The sequence below is a fragment of the Dermochelys coriacea genome, chromosome 4 (genome assembly GCF_009764565.3).
Source record: "Dermochelys coriacea isolate rDerCor1 chromosome 4, rDerCor1.pri.v4, whole genome shotgun sequence".
Lineage (NCBI taxonomy): Eukaryota > Metazoa > Chordata > Testudines > Dermochelyidae > Dermochelys > Dermochelys coriacea.
In genome coordinates this window covers 32839739-32862466 of record NC_050071.1, presented here as the reverse complement: position 1 = coordinate 32862466, position 22728 = coordinate 32839739, and the positions used below count along the sequence as shown (strand labels likewise).

Here is a 22728-nt window from a genome sequence, read left to right as displayed (position 1 = left end):
TGGTTGTTTAGCAGGCTTTCTGCTTCTGTGTATTTAAAAATATTTTGCTATTATTGGAGCATTTTGCTAGCTGTTCTTCAAATTCTTTTTTGGTCTTTCTAATGATATTTTTACACTTCATTTGCCAGAGTTTATGCTCTTTTCTATTTTCCTCATTAGGATTTATCTTCCACTTTTTAAAAGGATGCCTTTTTGCCTCACTGCTTCTTTTACTTTGTTTAACCACAGTGGCTCTTTTTTTGGCTCTCTCACTATGTTTTTTAAATTGGGGTATACATTTAAGTTGAGCCTCTATTATGGTGTCTTTAAAAAGTTTCCACGCAGCTTGCAGGGATTTTACTTCCATGTTAAAGTTGTCACATGTAACACTTACTCTTTTCTTTCCAATTCAAAATCTTTCCCCTAGTTGTAGAGGGGTAAAGGTTGAAAAGAGTGTCTCAGTATGTAAAGAGAGAGTAAGAGTTTAGTCACTGTGTCTAAAGGGTGGAGACTGTATTGAGTAAAGTGCCTCCGTTACAGAGTGTGCCAATGGGCAGTTAATTAAAAAAAAAAAAAAAAAAAGTCATGCACTTCCTGATAACAGTTCACCCTGTGCGTGAGACATCCTGAAAATATGCAGTGTAGTTATAACTGTGCTGGTCCCAGGATAGAAGAGAGATAAGGTGGGTGAGGTAACACTCTGTATTTAGCTGTATGCTCAGAGTACCTTTCCCAGACCTGAAGAAGAGTTCTGTGTGGCTCGAAAGCTTGTCTCTCGCCAACAGAAAGTGGTCCAATAAAATTTATTACCTCAGCCACTGCATCTAATCCTGAAAATATTTCAGTAAAATATATTTCAATAAAAGCTACCCACCTAAAACTTCAAGAGTGATGGACAAAGAACGAATATGTAGCCTCTTTGATCCCAAAAGAGTCCGAAGTGCTTCAACAGCAGAGTCCATCTTTTGCACCACTGGAATCCCTTTGCCTACCACTGACGCATACTTCACCTCCGAGGTTGAACGTGGCAGCTCCAACAGTTCACAGTAACAATATACAAGGTAGGACAAATGTAATAATTCAAAATGGAATTTGATCAGAACATCAGGAACAACATCCATACTCTTGCAAAAAGTGTCTTTAATAGTCAAAGCCACAAATAATCAGGACCTCCATTTCATATTTTACCTGCAAGTCAGAATTTCCAACTGCACCTCTTAGCACTATACTAAGAGCTTGTCTACTCAGCAGCTCTCAGGGAAACTAAACAATTAGCAAAAGGTGCAAATTTAAAGTGAATCAGTTCCAGCACATTACACCTGCTGTCTGAACTCTCTCTTTCAGAAGTAAAATGGCTTACTTTGTTTTACCTTATTCAGTGAATTAACAGATACAGAATTGGATAAAATTAAACCAAACTCAGGCCATTTCACTTCTGAACAATAGGTTTCAGAGTAGCAGCCATGTTAGTCTGTATTCGCAAAAAGAAAAGGAGTACTTGTGGCACCTTAGAGACTAACAAATTTATTAGAGCATAAGCTTTCGTGAGCTACAGCTCACTTCATCGGATGCATTCCGATGAATAACCGAATTTGTTAGTCTCTAAGGTGCCACAAGTACTCCTTTTCTTTTTCTGAACAATAGTATCCACACAGGGGTTTAAATGTGCTTTCATTAACACACTTTAAATTCACAGCTTTTGTTGATTTGGCATATCCTTCCTGAGCATTACCTGTATAGAGAAGCCCTAAAGATTCCTGTTCATTATTTATTTGGAGGAGTTCCATTTACTGAGGGCAAGTCTACACTACAGCGCTACATCGGCACAGCTGCACTTATGGTTAAGATGCACTATGCCGATAGGAGTGCGCGCTTCCATTGGCATAATTACACCACCTTGTCAAGAAACAGAATCCATGTCGGTGGGAGAGCATCTCCTGCCAATGTAGCAAGGGTGCTTACAGCATGAAACTTGCGTTGTTCGGGGAAGGGCAGTTTTTTCACAACCCTGAGTGACAAATTATGTCGACTTAGGCTGTTGTGTACACCTGCCCTGAATCATTAACTCCATTCTCCATTACTAAAAAGAGTATAGCAGTAGGTATACACTACTGACTACCTGACCAGGATGGTGGTGGTGATTGTGAAATGCTCGGAGAGACTGGAGAGGCTACAAAGGCTGAAAATGCAATAATAATGGGGATTTATACTATCCTCATATTGAGTAGGTATGTGTCACCTCAGGAAGGGATGCAGAGATAAAATTTGTAGACACCCTAAATAACTGCTTCTTGGACCAGCTTTTCCTGAAACCCACAAGGGGAGAGAGAATTCGTACGTTCTTAGGAAGATCTTTGGAAGTCTTTCATCCAAGTACTGAGTCACCACCACGTGCCTTAGTTAGTAAGATTCAATGAAAAAAAGAAAAGGAGTACTTGTGACACCTTAGAAACTAACAAATTTATTTGAGCATAAGCTTTTGTGAGCTACAGCTCACTTCATCGGATGCATTTGGTGGAAAATACAGTGGGGAGATTTATATATATACACACAGAGACCATGAAACAATGGGTTTTATCATACACACTGTAAGGAGAGTGATCACTTCAGAAGAGCTATTACCAGCAGGAAGGAAGGGTGGGGAAGGTGATAATCAAGGTGGGCCATTTCCAGCAGTTAACAAGAACGTCTGAGGAACAGTGGGGGGTGGGGTGGGGGGAGAAACAACATAGGAAAATAGTTTTTAACTTTATGTAATGACCCATCCACTCCCAGTCTCTATTCAAGCCTAAGTTAATTGGATCCAGCTTGCAAATTAATTCCAATCATCAGTCTCTCATTGGAGTCTGTTTTTGATTCCTCACTGTATTTTCCACCGAATGCATCCGAAGAAGTGAGCCGTAGCTCACGAAAGCTTATGCTCAAATAAATTTGTTACTCTCTAAGGTGCCACAAGGACTCCTTTTCTTTTTTGCGAATACAGATTAACACAGCTGCTACTCTGACACCTCAGATTTAATGGCATCACTGCTGATCTCAATCAAGAGAATGAAGGGCTGGATACTTGAGAATGCCACATTAAAATGGCACCGACACAGGAAAATAAGTTTTCCTTCTCCCAAAAGCCACCCCATAGTTACTACAGCCACTCCCCATTATGTCTGACCTGCTACCAATGCAGGTTACTTCACTCCACATCTTTTTGAAAGTGATGTCAGAGCTTCATGAAGCAGTGTGCAGAAGTGAAAGACTTACGAGCAATCTTAACTACCATCTAATCCATGTTCTTCCTATATACACATGCCTGAGTGGGAAGTGTAAAAAAAAAAAAAAACAACGAAACAACTTACATACAAGGAATGAACTCAAAGGCAATATAAAAGGATTCCAACAACATCCTGAGAACAAAGCTGGAGGGGTTTGTGACATCACCAGAACTTGTATGAAAACCCTTATTCAGAGTTCTTTTGTTGTTTTTCATAGATTTGGTGGGTGGTATTTTACATGAAAAAAACAATTTTTTAAATCATCTAGTCAAATAGTTTTGTAACTTCCTACTTGTCAAGTTTTGCTATTAACAGGAGAACAGTCTTCTCCTTTCTCTCAACCAGGTGTGAAGAATTCATTTCCTCTTTTCATTCAAACTTGTAACAATGTGTTCTCCTCTCTACTGATACCTTTTCATCCGATGAAGTGAGCTGTAGCTCACGAAAGCTTATGCTCTAATAAATTTGTTAGTCTCTAAGGTGCCACGGGTACTCCTTTTCTTTTCCTTCCTTGTCCCCTACAATTCTTTCTGACACAACAGTTCCCTTAAGACAACCTGTTCTCCTATCCTTTGTGTTGTCTTCCCTAGACAACCCTAGACATTACTGTCATTATCTATAATTAGCTTGCCTCGGGTACATTCCACAGTCCTCTAAAGTCTGCCACTGTTAAGTGTGTTTTAAATCCTGATACTAAGTTACTGACTTATTTCCAAAATTATCTTTGTCAGCAAAGTCCTTGAGAAAGTTATTGTGTCTCACTCTTCTGTCACTACTGAAGAAACATCCTTCACCATTTTCTATTGAGTTTTGTGCTGGCCATAGCATAAAAGTCATTCATCTCCATCTTCAGCTAGCCATTCTCTGTGTTGATAAAGGTCCATTCTACATCCTTATTCTCTTTAATCTCAAGACAGCCTTTGACACTAGTATAGATCAGATACTCCTATCTGATATCCTCTTGTCATTTCTGCTCCTACAGTACACTGTGTTTCTTCCTCTGTGCCAATACCTCCTTTATGGAAGCAGTTTAAAATTACTATAGGACACTTCAATCCCTCTTAACTAGCATTTTGATTAGCTAACATGACATGGCAACTATAGCCATTTTAGAGGGCACCTAAGCTGAATACTTTTTTTGTATTTTCAATTTCTTTGATGAAAAGTTTAATCCAGAAAAAGAACAGAAGTAGTATTTGTGGCACCTTAGAGACTAATTTATTATGGTATTGACATCACTTTTTCTTTTGCAAAGTGAACGTATTGACTCCATAGTTAAATTATAACTTGCTTTCAATTTTAAGCCTGGTTTTCATCTGCACCTGTGGAAAAAAAACCCACTTTTTAGACAGGGCAAAGTGTTTTTGGGAAAGTTTGATCAACTAAGGAGTTTCAGAAATGAGATTTTCAGGAAGCAGAATTTGTTTTGGAAAAATATCTGGTTTTGTTTTCCCTTTAAAATGGCTAGATCTAGGAACTTCACATTTATTTTATTCTTGAATCCTAGATGTCTAAGATCAAGTGCACAGGAATATTTTCAAAGGATAGGCTGTACACATTAATCATTCTTTCCTAAAAATATTTGAACCTTAAAACTCTCCATTAGTTCCCCACAGACTTCAATAATCTGGGGGAATTTAGAAGCCCCACACAGCCCCATCAGCTGAAATTCCCTGCTTCAGGTTGGTTACATCCAGATGAATTTGTAAATTCTACAAGCATGAGTTTAGAGAGAGTTACAGATTTTGCTGGTGCATCAATCAAAATGTTAAGGTTCTGACTCTGCTGGCAGCACATTTGATATGCATACACCTTTGCAAGCTTTGCCACATCTACAACATTTTCCTCACTGTTTTTAAAAAAATTCTTTTATGTTCTAAAGAAGTTAAATTGAAGACAACAGAACATTTTGGTTATAAAATATGAGTCTAAAAAGTCAAAGCTAAGGTAACAAAAAACAATGCTCTTAAAATTCCTACCCTCTTTTACAACAAGGCCTAGACCCTCAAAGGTATTTAGGCACTTAACTCCCATTGATTTCAATGGGAGTTGGGGCCAGATCCTCAAGGCAATTAGGTGTCCAAGAGTCCTGGTACACTAAGCCACTGTACAATTAAACTACTCTTCCCATATGGATCTCATATGGATATTTACAGTAGGGTATCTGTGAAGAACCAGAGCTATTGCGTTACTTTAACTTTGGAGTTACTGTACAATATTTTGACTCCACTTAGTATCACCAACACCATAATACAGTTTTAAGTATACAACTTGTCCAACCTGTGGACATTATAATGGGTGTAACAAAGTCCGCTAGAGAATAAATATTAGTATGCAAAGTGCTTTTAAAATCCTGTTATCTATCAAAAGTGATGAATCTAGGTTAACAGTTCTCATACAACATTTCTGCCCGATACAAATAAGTGTTGAATTTTTAAATCCCCTTCAAAATAAAGGATTTTGAACAGAAACATCATCACTTACAGCAGAATTACTGAGTCGATCCTTTGGTAATTCAACAGATAGTCATGTATTTTACAAAACAAGCAACTTCTTTTTTAAAAAGAAAACCACAATGAAAAAGTAGAAAATCCCAATTTTCTGCATTAGACTTCATGGCAAACATGAGACAGCTGTGGGGCTTCTCTCTGTTCCCTTATATTGCAAAGTTACAACAGAAAGTTTAAAAACTTCAAACTTACATTTATAGACATGGAAAGAGAGACAGGCAATTCAACGTGGCTCTTTCTGAACTGATGTACGGTAGAAGATTATTCCCTGATAGGTCTGTAAAAAGAAGAAAATATGATTCAGTTCACTCTTAAGTCCTCCACAGTTTTGTTTAACCCCCCCCCCCCCAAAAAAAACACAAAAAAACAAAAAAAAAAAAACCAAAACACACTACTATAGGATACCATATTAACTAAGGCATTTGTCTATGCTTTTGGAGTTGTTCTTTTGAGTTGTCTTTTATAGGAGAATTTTCATTTAAATTATATTATTTTGATATCCTGACTCCGATTTAAACAACTGGCCCTCCTCTCTAGAGGTACTTTTTGCATTTTCTGTATAGAGAAATAAGTGTAGGCCCATGGCTTATTTTTTTCCCTGAACTTGTCCATTTTGCTGCATTCCATGAAGGTGATGTTTTGGGTTTTTAAAAAAATATTTTCTTTCCCCCTTGAATGTTGGCCCTCCAATGCTGCTTCCGAGTGTGGTAAAGAAACTGGGCTTAGGGAGTACAACAGAAAAGTTTCAGTTTAATCAGGACTGTTCCTGCCCTTTAATACGGTGGGCTTATCTCCCCTGTCACTCAGGGAGGGGGTCATTCTGGGTCTCTCAAAGAGTGGGATGTGATTCAAGAATGGACTCTCCACAAGACTGATGAATCTGCATTTCCCCTGAAGGCCCTACCCTGGAACATCAGCAGAAAAGCCCTGGAAGACTTGTTATAGAAGTGATAGGGCTTGATGACCTTTTAATGCACTTAACTAGCAGCATCCATGCCAAGTTCAGTAACCTTCAACTATGCCCTGACTAGGGGAAGTGGCTGAGCTCTGTAATCAGGAGCATGGCTGCTGCTATGGGTTCTAGGGATTTAGATGCAACCTTCTACCTGGCATGCTGCCCTTCATGGGGATGGGGAGCCACTTGTCCATGCAGCCAGCTTTTCCACACCTGCCTGCTTGCCTTGTTTTCTGCCTAGATTGAGGGGAGTTTGAGGACAGCAAGCAAGGTAGGTGACCCTACTGGGACTGCATCTCCTCTCTCCAAACCTGCCCAGCGTCTTTCCTGCCTGGCTGGGGAAGGGGCACTGTCCAGGCTTGGGCTCCGAGGAGGATGTTGTCCACAGAGATGGTCAAGCTTCCTAACAAGACACTTGATAAGAGGGAGGTGGAGCTGGAGACACAGACCTTTCCTTTACCCTTTTGCTAATTAACAGTTGTCAGCATGGTCCATTGAACCAACAAAAAAGTGCTTTAAAAATCCCTTCCCAAGTTTAATCTTTCCACACAATACAGAATTGATAACAGCAATAACAAAAAAAGATGTAGTACAGTTGTCTATCCAAGAATTAGCTGATCTGTGACAAATGGAGTTTGGGGAGAAAACGAGAGAAATGAAAAGAATATCTGTAATATGGATGAAACATATTAGTCATGACTGACATGAAAGGGAGATGACTGGTGTACACAAGTAAAATTTTTCTGTCCACAACTAAAAGCAAAATTATGGGTCTCAATTTACTGAGCCACATCGTTACACAGAGGCATCACCACAAATACAATCCCCTGCTATTTACAAGATGTTGGCCTTTTTGATGAAGACAACAAATGAACAAACTTCTGAAATGGACATTTTACTTGAAGAGGGACTTTCACACTGACAGTTTCTATCTCTGAAGAAATATTGTAGTACTTTTGTACTTTACTTACAGTGTCATAACTGTGTTAACAATTGCAAGAGCTCCCTAGCTGGTAGGCCAACTTTTCCTTCAGCTTGATACCCCAGTGAAGTCACACTTGTGTTTATGTCTTCATAAGACAGTCTGTTTTTCCTGGAAAGACTTGTGATACCAAAAGACCAGCTTTATGACTTGAGTGTAGGATGAAATAAGATTAGGATGAATCTGTGGAAAGCACACACTGTTTAATCTGTTGACCCCAGATGGGTACAGCTCTGTAAACAGAGGAGTGCAGCACATGGCCCTCCTTCCCCTCAAGAACTTCCTGCCCAACACCCAGTTTCACCCTGCACATGAGCAATAATTCAAATATATTCATTGGTGAAGGAGTAAAATACAAAGTTAGCTTCCAACTAACCAATATATTAAAAAATGTCATGTATAACAGCATTTGAGAGGCAGGTGGATTTTTGTATGCTTAAATGTTCCCTTTAGCATGAGAGAACTATATTTTAGTATGTCCATATATTCAAATTGAAAGACTACAGAAACCAGTTACGAAAAATATCCATGCTGCAATGCAAGTTAATTTCCTAAAATTGCTGATTACTCTATGCTTGTTTATAAAGTCTTACAACCATAATAGTATAAACCAGCTGTAATTCGACAGATTACTCTAGTCCTTGCAAAACATCTTCTCAACATGGGGAAGGGCCTAAATGTTAGAGGAAAATTTTCCTACAGAATTTTCAAATAGAAGTGTGATCATTTCAAAACTATTACTCCTGTAGCTAAAATGATAAGCAAACACAAAAGTTCTCTATTTAAATCTTATTTAGTTTGTACATTTGACAGCACTTTGTGTGAAATCTATGCATAGTACCACATCAAAAACTAAATGGTTCTTAGTATGCCATCTTAATTTTAATTAGCGTAATTTAAACCAATTCTTATTCTGATACTAGATTTTAGTAATACTGATTGCAGCCTACAAGCAAGAGTTTAAGACTGCTGAAATAGTCAGTCAGTCTGATAGTCTAATTTCCTCAGTTCGGAGGGGTCTTTCATACAAAAGGGAGGTGAAAAAAAACATTGAGCAGGAAGAAGTTACTGTAAAACCACAATCACTGGCAGGAGCAATCTGAATCTACTTTTAACTCATTTAAAAAAATTGAGTAGATTTCAAGCTAATGTTCTCTCTAAGATTAAAACTAATTACCAGTTTTAAAGGTAACTCAGAACAGTGTGCTTGCAGGTGAAAGATATTTGACATGAAACCTCATCTGAAGTTGAATAAATTGACTTTAAGTTGGGTGCACCTTATAAAATAGCAACAGAAATGGAAAAAGACTTATTATTGAGCACAACTGCCTACAAATATAGGATATAATCTCAACAGAGGACATCTTTGAAAAAACACATCATACATTTTGTCAATGATTCTTCAGTAAATGGTCTTGTGACATAATATCTAAGAGCGTCTGAGAATCTTGAAGGAAGAAATTCCTTGAAGCAATTCATTATATTTCAAAAGGTAAGGGACTTACTTTGGGTTTGTTTGTTGTTGAGACTGCAGTCGAATGCGAAAGCCCAAAGTCCTTCTAAATTGACCTGGAAAAATATATTTTTTATTTTTCCAAGTAATCCTGCATTAAAAACAGAAAAGCAAGATTCAAAACAATGCGTCAGCCTTAGGCTCTTTTTCAGGCCGTGAAAGAAAGAACTGACTGACTATTTTCCTAGCTGTGTTCTAATTTCTATCTTATTTTGAAGAAAAATACCAACATGGTAGTTACGACATCTTATTTTTCATTTGAAATCTTTTCTTAATTTTGTATCACATTGCAAAATGTTGTAATTGATTTTACTTTCCAAATCACACCTCAAAGCTCCATGCAAAGCACACCTACACCTAAAAACAAAACCACTCTGTGCGGACTGCAGACCCTACAGCATCTGCACTTCAGTAACTTTAACAGCGCAACTGCATCTTTATTTGGCCTTGTTACCTAATAAGCTTGTAAGAGCCAAATTCAATCCTCATATACAACCCCTGTTAAAGTCAATAGAAGTTGCATGGGTATGCTGGAGGACAGGAATGGGCTCTTATGGTCACATTATGCGGTTGGATTTGAGTGCAAGCGCGTAGTGAAGTCACCAGGAACCATGCTCATGCTTCCAAAAATAGAATTTAACTTTACTCATCCACAGTCATTTAAATAGCATTCTTAGTGTATGCTTAGGGTACTGGCCCAAGCCCCGTGAGCCAGAATTGGTTGACATGGGACAGGTTTGTAGTTGCTGTGTAGACATACCCTTACAGTCTGATCCAATTCCCATTGAAGTCAATGGAAAGACTCCAGTGGGAACTGGATCAGGTCCTCAATACACAGCACCACAAAAGAAAAGTTATATGGGCACATTTTTAAAAGTTGATGTAGTTGGTTAGAAGTAAAATCTAAATCAACATCCCTCAGAATGAGCCCTACAATGCTAACAAATTATCAGCAAATCTGAACATATGTATGTATTAAGCCAATTAAAACTGTTGCACTTCATGTTTCTCGATGTTAAATTTAGAACTAGAAAACTTGTATCTTTTAAAGTTACTTTAATTCTTTAAAATTAAATATTTGTATGGTATTTAAATGGGAATAATGAGAAGAGATCAAACTACATAATTGAACAATATTACATTCAGCATGTTTTTTTTTAGCACTGCCAAGGCAAGAATGTGGTATTGCAATTTTAACATGTTCTTTTGAGGCTGTGGTGATGGGAACACTTTGCTTCAATACTGCCTGTGTTCAGACTAAGACGGACACTGGCTGCAGCATTTGGCATCCTAATAAAGCATCTTCAAACAGCAAGTGCTGTTTCCCTATTTAGGAAGTGGATGTGGGGGAGGGGCAAAAGCAAGCTGGAATTGCTGTGACAGGAAATATACAGAGCCACCTACCAGGTGTTTGACTTTTATTGTGCCCTCCCTAAGTAAAAAAATTACCATGGGAGCACGACCTTTGTCCCTGTTGTCATTCCACTTTCACAGCTATTATGTTCCTTAAGATAATACAGGAAGTCTGTAGAATTGCTCCACTTCTCAGCACCATTGAACTTCAATGTGTCAATGTAAGCAGGATCTTGGAGTGTGGGTAAGCCAACAATTTGTCACTGGTTTATGTAAATTAAATGCAACTGAAACTGAGAAACAATTCAGTATTCCTTGCTCTCTCTGTTAATTAATTGGTTGGCAGTTCAAGGTACTTTGAGTCTTAACAAAAATAAATAAGTTAAGTTTTCTTAAAGCACTCAACACCTGAAAATCTGGGTAAACATTTCATGTGGGAAACATACAAGAAGAGCAGGTGAACAATAAATAAATAACTCTACCTGTATTGAAGTATAGGGAAAGATGATCTTATATACTTAGGTGACTAAACTGAGAGTCAGGAAATCTCAGTTCTATATTGTTGCTCCTGCCAGAGATCTCCTGTTTGACCTCGGACTAATCACTTAAACTTCTCTATCCCTAATAATACCTCCCTGATGTTGTCAGGATAAATTCGTGGTTTTGTGGTGTTCAGATACAATGGTGATGTATACCAAAGAAATGTATAAAAAAACAAAACAACACACAAATAACCTTAAATAATATTTTGGGTATGTAAATTGCTTTTAGTTTTGAGGGAACACAGCTTCACACTATGGCCTAAAATGTATTCTACTTTCAGGCTTTCTATACCTAGTTAGTTCAGCAATAGCAGAAAAATCAGACATCAACACCAAGCTGATGATGTATGTAGATAAGTTTACAAATTACCAATTTTGGAAAGCAAAGGGGTCAAATTTAAAGTGTTCCAATAGCAACAAGATGATATATCTTACCTGGAAATAAGGTATCACTAAACTACGCTAAATGAAAGGAGTTTTTTCCACTTGAAAATCACCAGAATTTGTAAAATAACCTTTTACCATTTTCAGCAGCGATACATTGGCACATTGATGGGAATGACAACTGAACCATTAACTATGGAGTTAGCTACCTTGCTAAAGTGTTACACTTGTCTAGGCAAGTTCCTTCTGACAGCTATCACTCATTCAGTTAATCAGAAAATAATTCTGAACTGTTTCAGGCAGTTTTGCACAGACACAATGAAAATGAAGTGATCCGAAATTAGATCATGGATTGAGAAATAAATTTACTTTGGCTATGTCTACACTGCAATATAAGCCCAGGGTTAATGGAACTCAAGTCAGTTGACCCTTGTCAAGGAATCCTGGGGCTTGAGCATCTACGCTGTATTTTAACCCTATGTTAAGAGACTTTTCTCATCTATGCTCAAACCTAGGGCTCTGATGTCCACTCTGCAGTGCACAAAACTGAGTCTAAGTAACCATATCCCAGAGTCCATAGCACCCCCTACTCCCAAAATGTGGATGCTCTAGCACTAGGACCATGGTGCACTGTGGAAAAACTTTTCTGCCCACCGGGCACATTGCCAGGAAGCAACTCATTTTGCAAAATGCTTGATCGGTTTGCTCTCCATTGGAAACCCAGGAGGCTCTCCAACAGTGTGCTTGCAGATTAGTGATCAGAAGAAAATGGGTAATGCTGAACTGAGTTGCTCACAGAAGTGCCCTTAATCAGAGTAAGTCTGAACCTATGAGGATCTATTATGTGGAGACTGAAAGACTGATGAGGACTTGAGTGGAGCGGGAGACTGACTTAGCAATACATGGGTAAAACAGGGCAGCAATATTTTGGTTTGTGATACAATAGTGTCCAGAGGCCTCATACAGGCTTGAAGTTCCATTATGTTTGTACAGTGCCCCACATAATATTAAAAAACAATTCCATGCCACAAAGAGATTACAATCTAAATAGGTACAAGATGCAACAGGTGCATAGTGGGGAGTAGGTAGGAACAAGGGCAACAGTTCCAGGAATGCAAAGCTGCACATATTAGTTAAGTGTACACTTTGGAAGTTTCATAGTTCACCTGAGAGTGATTCATTAACTTCTCGTTTACCAATTTAAAAAAAAAAAATATCCTAGTTGGGAGGTCCTTGACATTCACATGCGCTTTAAGACAGCCTCTTGTCAATTTCAATGGCTCAACTGGCCAGAGTGAAGAATATGTAGTCACCTGAACAACCACTTTTTTTTAAAATAAAGTGACTGGGACAGGCCCTGAGAACTGTGACATCTCCCATTTTCATGAGCACATGGGTCACCATACCTGGTAAAGGCAGTTTCACTAAAACTAGATTGAAATAATTACTGTAATAGCAAGAAAGCATGGCAGTAGCTCTATCGTCTCCTGCCTGGTCATAAAAAAAGGGGCATGTAGTGATCATACCTACACTTTTGCAAAAGGGAAAATCAAATACAAGGAATCCCCAAAACTCAAAAATTGTCATGGGTCCTAAAACTGTTGAGCTAAAAAAAAAAAAAAAACAAAACAAAAAAACCCTTGCAAACAAAATGTAGCATTTACAGGATTTCTCTAAGAAAACTGCCCTTTGGGAATTTTTAAAAACTGAATACATTTTCAGCATTGATACTGGGGGACCGTTCTGCAATCCAACAACACATACTATAAAAATTATGGAGAGGATCTATACATTACTTTGTATCTAGTGTGAGGAGGCAGGAATCTGTCAAGACCACAGGCATCCCCAGGGTGAGAAGCCATAATGAATGACTGCATGGCCCTTTGAGCATCCTAGAACCTTTGGCAATACAAATATCCATCTTCCAACAAAATTAATACAAAAGGACTTACTAATGAACTTGGGTAAAGGACACTTTATTTCACTACAATGAGGCTTAGTTCCACTGAGCTTTGTAACAGTGACCATAAGGATTTGTTAATATAGGTATTTCCCCCCCACCCCATCCCCGCCCATTAGCTACACTATTTTCTATTAGTGTGAATGTTAGACATACTAACAATCTGCAACAGTGATAGTGCAAAAAAGATGTGCACTTTTATGGGACAGTGGGGCCTGCTGTCATTAAAATATCATAGCATCTGCTGGAACAGTAATGCCCAGTATGGTTAAGCAGCTCTCTCAGCAGATACAGATCCGAGAAGACAGTAGTATCTGTGTTACATAAACTTTCCCATGAATGCCTGTTTTAGCTCCTGAAGTCTCACAGCATCTTCTGGGACAGTAGTGTCCATGGTACAATAATTCTCCCAGCAGACACAGATCTATGAAGACAGTAGTGTCTGTTATATTAATCTTCCCAGCATCTGTTAGGAGTACTGTAGTATTGTATCCACGCTAAATAAAGCATCATACCATCTGCATCGTCTATCCTGTTTTAATATTGTGAAACTATCTTGTGAGCTGATAGCTTATAGAAGTATAAAACAAACAAAAATATGTATTGGTTACTAATAATTTCAGCTTCACAGTAAAGTCTTGTATTAGATAAGAAAATTTAGAAGACTAATGCTCCAGAACACTGTTCCTTAAGAAAAATCCTGACTTGTGTCAATGACTAGGAAGAATCTAAAAATATAATTGTTTCCTACTTTTTTCTGTTTGTGTACTTTATGTACGTTTCGCAGCACAGATAATGAACACAGGATTAGTCACTTCCTTTGTGCAGAAATTACTTGGCAAAATAGAATAAAGTTCTAGAAATAAAAATTGGGTTTATAGTTGTGGACCCACTCCTGCACTTCCTTCTCAGGTAACTCAACTTGACTTTTGTCCAAGTAATAAGTTTATACTAGCCAAGACGACAGGCTCCTTACAAGGTGTGACTATATAGTTTTAATGCCCAAGGGTGTCAATTGCCTCATAATAAATCATAGCCTATTAACATGTCTTCCTATTGTAAGAGAACTTTATTGATGGGGAAATGGTTTTATGTTCACAGATATCAAAGCTGAGAGTTTAGGCATTGTTTAACCTTTGCAGTTTGAGGTGGCAAATAGCTGGTGGTATGGTAGATCGTCTGTGACACATCAGTGTACACTGTCAAAGCAAATTCCTCCTAAAACCTCATAACATTTGCAAACCTAAGCGTAAGTGTGTGGCCTCACAGACTGCCTCTAAATACATCTATTTAGACAAAAAAAGTTACAAATTACAGTATTCCTGGTATATAATTTGGGTCTCCAGAGAAATATTCTATTCTGTGACTGATAAGAGAACAGTCTTTCAGGAAACTGTGTTCACATGATTGTCTGCTGTTAAATTTTACTTAATACAGGCACTCTTAAAATCTGAGGCATCTGGCAAAATTCAGAAAAGAAATAATTTCTGTGAAAGTATATTGATACGTAATTACTGTGCCCAATCAGCAATCATTTTGCACACAGAACTCCCCTCGAAGTCGATGGAAAATTTCAATCAGTGGCGATTGATTACAGGGTGAGTCCTAAAATAGTGCACAAGTGATTTTATATAAATTATTGTTTTTTCAGGACAGCAAACAAAATGACAGGAGATGCTGATGGAGAATACAGTGTATGCAGAAATCCAAACTGGCAATGCAGAATGTAATTTCGAAGTCTTGTAATGAGGGCCACAGTAGAATTACATTGTTGAATATGTTCAGAGTAGCAGCCGTGTTAGTGTGTATTCGCAAAAAGAAAATGAGTACTTGTGGCACCTTAGAGACTAACAAATTTATTTGAGCATAAGCTTTCGTGAGCTACAGCTCACTTCATCGGTAATACCTTGGTTGAAATTCTATTCTCAGTAGTGCTGGTGGAAACAAGGAATAACTCCATTGTAGACAATTGTTATCAGTGCAACCTAAACTAGCATTTGGCCCTTAATTGTGAGAACTAGCTTGTTTGTAAGGTTAAACAATAACGTTAACCAGAAGGAGGTGTTATGGCCTGGAAAGGGACATTTGCAAGTCAACTCCTCAACCAAAGCTCAAAAATGGGAGTTCTTTCAGAAAGCCTGTGAAAACTCAAGTTGCGTACAGACTAACTAACGTTTTTATTTTGAAATGTTACCGAGTGTCACAGTCCTGTTTTCCAGTCATACTTTTCCTCGCAATTCTTCGTGCCCTAACTACTGTCCTCTCTGCTCTGTGAGCTCATTTGGAAGATTTTATTTAGTAACCAATTAAGAAAACCAGAGTATTGCTATCTAGAGACCATCATACTCCCTAGATGCCCACCAGGACACGAAAGCCTGGAAGACTTGGTTGTTTCTTCATTCTGCAATTCTTGGGCCAACATCATAAAAAACTTACTGAATACAGTTGGGAAAAGCCCCATCTCCATTAAAATGTTACAGGTTTTTCCAAATGCCATCGCTTACTAAGCCTACCTTGTATGGAACATTTTTAAAATGTCCTTGGGAAGAACACAAACATCTCCATATATATTTCTTAGGTATCAAGGGTCTTGCCCAACAGCACTAAGGACCCTATACCATGCCCACTGTAACCAATGGAAAGGAAAGACTCCCATTGACTTTAATTGGCAATGGATCAGGCTCTAGATCAGCTTTTATTTAACTTACATATCTAAACCTTATCCTAATTTTATAAAGGTAAATGAAAATAAAAATTACACAGATATATAATAATTCCTAAAAAATATACTAAAATAATCTCTCAACAGCACCTCTAACACCATAACTACACTATAATGCTTAATATCTAGCTCTTACACAGAGCTACCACCTTCTATAAATACAAGGTCCAAGAGGGAGAATGAAAACACATAATACTTTCTATCACAACTCATTCTTTAATTTAACTCAAATATGAGGACTACATTTTAATTTAAATGTGACCGCTAATGCTACTGTAGGCCCCAATCCAGCAAATTTCAAGCACTTGGTTAAATTTTACACCAGTAGTAGTCCCACTAAGATATTATAATATTAACATTTCAAATTTATAAAATCTATTTATAGGGTTATTATCTGATAGGAAACTTTCGTTCAAACAAAATTTGACAGACATTTTTAGAATAGAATTTTCTTTCCAATATCAAAAACAAACTGTTCACTGGTTCTTGAGTCCTGAATATAAAAAAAGTTGGCTGGCTTGAGAAGTTTGGGTTGTTTTATTTGATTTTATAAAGCTCAAAGCATTAAGAAAGACAGTTTCATTTGCAAAAGAATTGAAAAACAACTAGTCCATAGTACGATCTAATCACTTGGGTTTTGGGAAAAAAAAAAAAAAAAGAGTTACCAAGATTCTGCATTTCAATCAATTTCTCCTGTGCTGTAACTAAATTCATAAGGATTTTTAAATTTTATTTTACTCTGCAAAGGGTGCATCTTAAGCATGCATTAATCTAGAAGGCAAGTTCATAAAGATTTATAGACAGACTCTGCTCCCACTGAAGCCAATGGCAAGACTCCCATGAGCATCAATAGGAGCAAGAAGCTGACCTTTACAAAGCCACTGTGGTCTAGAATGTACAAACATTTTAAAAAGTTCAAACATTTAAAAGTTCTTACAAACCATTGCTCAAATACGCATGTAGCTCAGCTCCAGAGGGTCCCATTATAACTCTTGGGTAACGAATGTACATTTTAAAAGAGACATAAATATGTTCCCCATATTAAATAGGTATTTACTAGAGAAACAAAAGCAGCCTATGCATCTGATGAAGTGAGCTGTAGCTCACAAAAGCTTATGCTGAATAAATTTGTTAGTCTCTAAGGTGCCACAAGTACTCCTTTTCTTTTGCGGATACAGACTAAACAGCTGCTACTCTGAAAGCAGTCTATAGTATCACATACACTTCTTTAACAGAGGAAAAATAATGTAACAGGTTTTTTTTTAAGTAAAAATTATTTGGCAGAGGCAAAGCAGGGAAGCAAACAGTCTGTAAAAGAAATAATACATCATGTTAGAAATGGAAAAGACCTATTGGATTACCTTGCCAATGCAGGATCGTTCTACAGTTGCATTTCTAGTACTTGTCCATCTAATTTTAGACATCTTATGTGAAATACTCAGGCTGTCGTGGTACATGTCGGTACAAGCCAATTCCATCATTAACCTCTACTCTGAATACAAAGTTGTATTGATTTGTGTCTCAACGTACCACTCTATGCAGAATACAAGTTGTATTGATTTGTGTCATTCAACGTACCCACTGGTTGTATATGGAAACATGGAGCTGAAGGTAGTTCCGCCCCAAAGGCAGCAGGGAAGTCTCCTTTGCAGCCTCAGGACTCTTTGACATTTGGGCTTTGCAGCTTTATGGCCAAAGACACAGACACTCCCACTTCTGGGGTGGTAGCTGAAGCAAAAGCAGCTAGAAAGTTTGTCCACACTTTATCTTTCCCTGCAATTCTCGTCTCTCACAGCTTCTTACTCCTCTCTTCTCCTTCCAGGCAACAGGGACTGGCCTTAAGGGCGATGCGGAGGGCTACACTTCTTAGTAAGGTTTCCTTGAAATGATTGCCAGATCCGTATGCTCTGTTACCTCAGCAGTGCTACAGCTGGAGAAGCTCTCCTGATTGAGGGCGGCTCCAGGCAGAAGAGAGGGCGGGGTAAACTCCAGGCAGCTTTTCTGCGTGCTACGGCTGTGTTTACACTCAGTTTCATGCTCTTTGCTCCCCCCGCGAGCCTGGATCTTGCCTGACATCATTCATTCTCACACACTCACACACGCCCGCCCACTCCATTTCCAAATAGTGACTCACCCCAATGCTGCTGGTATTCAAAGGCAAGGCTAGAAAAACTGGACACGCCGGTAAAGGACCCCCCCCCCCCACTAAGGTGGAGAGAGAGCTTGGCACCGAAATAAGGAATGAGTTTGCTCAGTGCCTGCCTGCTTATTTGCTACTGTGGTTACAAGCTCTTGAGGTACAGAGCTGTCGGGCAGGGACAATGTGAATGGGTGAAATTGCATTTGTCTGACTAAAAACGCACCGCAAAGCTCTTCCGAACGTGTATAAGCTGCCTTAAAATTAATACCCAACAAATGAGCTCAGTGTGTGAGCTTTTGGCAGACCTCCTTGCTTTCTCCCTATGCTGAAGTCCACTCCCTATCCCAACCCTCCATGCCCACGCCCTCTCCTGATTAAAACAGTTTTCTTCCAGGAGTCATCTAAACCCGCCCCCTCAAAACCATATTCAACTGGCTGACAAAAATACATATATATTAAAAAAAATCCAAACCACAGAATATCCAAGACTACAGAACTATAACAAGATGTGTGTTAAACTTCATTGCTCAGTCACGTTGGCCCTGATCCTGCAGAGGTGCTTAACTTTAGGCATGTGAAAAGTTCCACTGACCTCCAAGAGACTGTTCATGTGTGCAAAGCTAAGCTTATGCCTGTTTGCAAATTGAAGCCACAGACTCTCGGGGCAGGCACCTGAGGATAAAATTTCAAAAGTGCTAATGCGAGTAGTAAACCTAAGTCTCATTTTCAAAAGGGAGTCCAACACTCACTTAAAGTCATTGGGATTAGGCACTTTTTAAAGTTTCACCTGGGGCAGCTTTAGCTTGGGTCCATGCTGTGGGTGCAACTGCACCCACAGAAATCAGGCCTGGATTAACAATGTGCACTTGTACAGGGCCCCTAGCTCAGGTTTGGCCCATGTCTTCTTATATTGTGGCCTTATCTACAGTAGCATTTTTCTTAAAATGTCCTGAGATTGCACTAGCAGTAGTAGCAACAGCAGAAATGCTAGTATACACAGGTTGCTGGTGGCCATCAAAGTTGTAAGTACTGCATCTTCTAAAGTCAGAGCTAGTATGGGCAGCACTGGATGAGAATGCTTTATGCAATGGCAACTGATCTATACTAATGCTCCTCTTGGTGCTATCACTAATGGGGTCCATTCCTGCAACAGTGAGAAATATGTTTATATTTCCATCTGTAAAGTGCAAAATGGTCTTTTGGTGCTGTAAAAATGATCTATTATTTTATAGCATCCAAAGTTTGTTAGTTCCTTTACAGGAATGGAACAATTAAAACAAATGCGATTCAAATGTAACAAATTGAGGTTACAGGGACAAACCATCCCGATGTGCAGAAAGAATAGTAAATATGACAGGTGACCAGCTTGGCTGAACAGTGAAATCTTTGCTGATCTTAAACACAAGAAGTGGAAGATTGAAGAGTATAAAAATATTGCTCAGGCATGCAGGAGTGAAATCAGGAAGGCCAAATCACACTTGGAGTTGCAGCTAGCAAGAGATGTTAAGAGTAACAAGAAGGGTTTCTTCAGGTATGTTAGCAACAAGAAGAAAGTCAAGGAAAGCATGGGCCCTTTACTAAATGAGGGAGGCAACCTAGTGACAGAGGATGTGGAAAAAGCTAATGTACTCAAAACTTTTTTTGCCTCTGTCTTCACGAAGAAGGTCAGTTCCCAGACTACTGCACTGGGCAGCAGAGCATGGGGAGGAGGTGACCAGCTCTCTGTGAAGAAAGAAGTGGTTCGGGACTATTTAGAAAAGCTGGACGAGCACAAATCTATGGGGCCGAATGCGCTGCATCTGAGAGTGCTAAAGGAGTTGGTGAATGTGATTGCAGAGCCATTGGCCATTATCTTTGAAAACTCATGGCAATTAGGGGAGGTCCCAGATTTCTGAAAAAGGCTAATGTAGTGCCCACCTTTAAAAAAGGGAAGGAGGAGGATCCTGGGAACTACAGGCCAGTCAGCCTCACCTCAGTCCCTGGAAAAATCATGGAGCAGGTCCTCAAGGAATCAATTCTGAAGCACTTAGAGGAGAGGAAAGTGATCAGGAACAGTCAGCATGGATTCACCAAGGGCAAGTCATGCCTGACTAATCTAATTGCCTTCTATGATGAGATAATTGGCTCTGTGGATGAGGTGAAAGCAGTGGACGTGTTGTTCCTTGACTTTAGTAAAGCTTTTGACCCAGTCTCCCACAGTATGCTTGCCAGCAAGTTAAAGAAGTATGGGCTGGATGAATGGACTATAAGGTGGATAGAAAGCTGGCTAGATTGTCAGGCTCAACGGGTAGTGATCCATGTCTAGTTGGCAGCCGGTATCAAATGGAGTGCTCCAAGGGTCGGTCCTCGGGCCGGTTTTGTTCAATATCTTCATTAATGATCTGGAGGATGGCGTGGATTGCACCCTCAGCAAGTTTGCAGATGACACTAAACTGGGAGGAGAGGTAGATACACTGGAGGGTAGGGATAGGATACAGAGGGACCTAGACAAATTAGAGGATTGGGCCAAAAGAAATCTGATGAAGTTCAACAAGGACAAGTGCAGAGTCCTGCACTTAGGATGGAAGAATCCCATGCACCGCTACAGACTAGGGACCGAATGACTAGGCAGCGGTTCTGCAGAAAAGGACCTAGGGGTTATAGTGGACGAGAAGTTGGATCTGAGTCAACAGTGTGCCGTTGTTGCCAAGAAGGCCAATGGCATTTTGGACTGTATAAGTAAGGGCATTGCCAGCAGATCGAGGGATGTGATCGTTCCCCTCTATTCAACATTGGTGAGGCCTCATCTGGAGTACTGTGTCCAGTTTTGGGCCCCACAAAGGGGCCACTACAAGAAGGATGTGGAAAAACTGGAAAACGTCCAGCAGAGGGCAACAAAAATGATTAGGTAACTGGAACATGTGACTTATGAGGAGAGGCTGAGGGAACTGGTATTGTTTAGTCTGTGGAAGAGAAGAATGAGGGGGGATTTGATAGCTGCTTTCAACTACCTGAAAGAGGGTTCCAAAGAGGATGGATCTAGACTGTTCTCAGTGGTAGCAGATGACAGAATGAGGAGTAATGGTCTCAAGTTGCAGTGGGGGAGGTTTAGGTTGGATATTAGGAAAAACTTTTTCACTAGGAGGGTGGTGAAACACTGGAATGCGTTAACTAGGGAGGTGGTGGAATCTCCTTCCTTAGAAGTTTTTAGGTTCAGGTTTGACAAAGCCATGTCAAGGTGGACGTTTGTGTCAGTGTGGAACCCCTGAAATCACTGAGGCTCCGTGTGAGCACAAAGATCCATCCATGCAGATCAGCTTGCAGGATCTGGGCTGTAGTTGCTTTTCTCTGATTTGCAGGTGTCTTTCACACAACAAGAAAGGAGAGGAAAAACATTTTAAAAATAAGTAAATAACTGTGAAGTTACAAAAATTGGCAGGGGGACTCAGGGACAGTAGAGATCTGAAACGACCCTAAATTTGTTACTTGAAACTTATTAGATTTTAAGATGAGACTGTCCCTTTAAAATAACTATAGGAGAATGTGGCCCTTTAAGATCTTCAAAGGATATTATCATTTTAAGGAAAAAAACTGTTCTCCAAAGTGTTGGTCTCTCCAACATGGGCAGATCAGAGTATATCATTTTTCCCTAAGCATTTTTGAGGGTGGGGAGGAGAGAAAAAGAAAGATCAGAGAGAACTTACTGTTCATGTCAGCTGAAGCGAACCCAAGCATCTTTTTCATTACTGTTTTTTCTTCCATGAGATCAATAGGGATATTATTGGAAACAGTAATACTATAAATGGACAAAGCCATCTTGTGCATTAAAATTGTAATTACAGTATTTCCAAAAAGATGCCAGGCAATTTTCAAAGGCAACACCGCAGCTAGAATGCTGCACATGGCCCATGGGACAGAACTAACGCTGTATCTGTGATGGAGGTGTGGGGGGGGAAGCATCAGAATACTGAATACGTTTATAGGAATTTCTCATTCAAACTGATCTTACAGTTTATAGTCAAGGTAAACAGGAGTACAAACTATGGCCTGCAATAAGATACAGGCAGGCAGACTTTGGCAGGTATGTGGAAGTCAGTGGGGCTCTGCATGGACACAGGGGGCCACCATTTCAGAGAATATTTCAGGATGCAGACCTAATGGGCAGATCCTACAAACATGCATGAACATGTTTAACTTTTTGTTTAACCTATTTGTTCAGTCCCATTGAAGTTTTACAACCATTGGCCTCCCAAGCGCCACACATGCTACACTCCTGCTGTGTAGCTGCACCAGTGGGAGATTTAAAGACAAGGGTTTTTTTGTAGCATAAACCCATCCTTGGAGCAGAGCTCCTCTTTCATCTGACAATCTCTAGGTGCTTTAAAAACTAAGATCCTGATCCAGCAATGCGCCACACAAACTGGAGCTAGTTCTCACAACAGC

At 39.3% G+C, this 22728-nt stretch overlaps 1 protein-coding gene across 9 annotated transcripts in view; it reads right to left on the bottom strand.

Moving 5' to 3' along the window:
• The window catches only part of SGMS2 (sphingomyelin synthase 2), a 61704-nt gene extending 43023 nt beyond the window's left edge, over window positions 1–18681 (bottom strand). For 2 of the 9 annotated variants that reach the window (XM_038400463.2, XM_038400462.2), the window contains exons 1-5: window positions 17697–18255; window positions 17528–17653; window positions 9198–9296; window positions 7682–7875; window positions 5948–6032 (exon numbers count right to left, since the gene is read on the bottom strand). The gene's annotated coding sequence lies outside the window, so the exon portion shown is untranslated. Of the gene's footprint in view, window positions 1–853; window positions 1011–5947; window positions 6033–7681; window positions 7876–9197; window positions 9297–17527; window positions 17654–17696 lie in introns of all 9 variants that reach the window. The other 7 variants (XM_038400464.2, XM_043513298.1, XM_043513297.1 and 4 more) reach the window with 7 other exon arrangements.
• Window positions 18682–22728: the final 4047 nt, after the last annotated feature.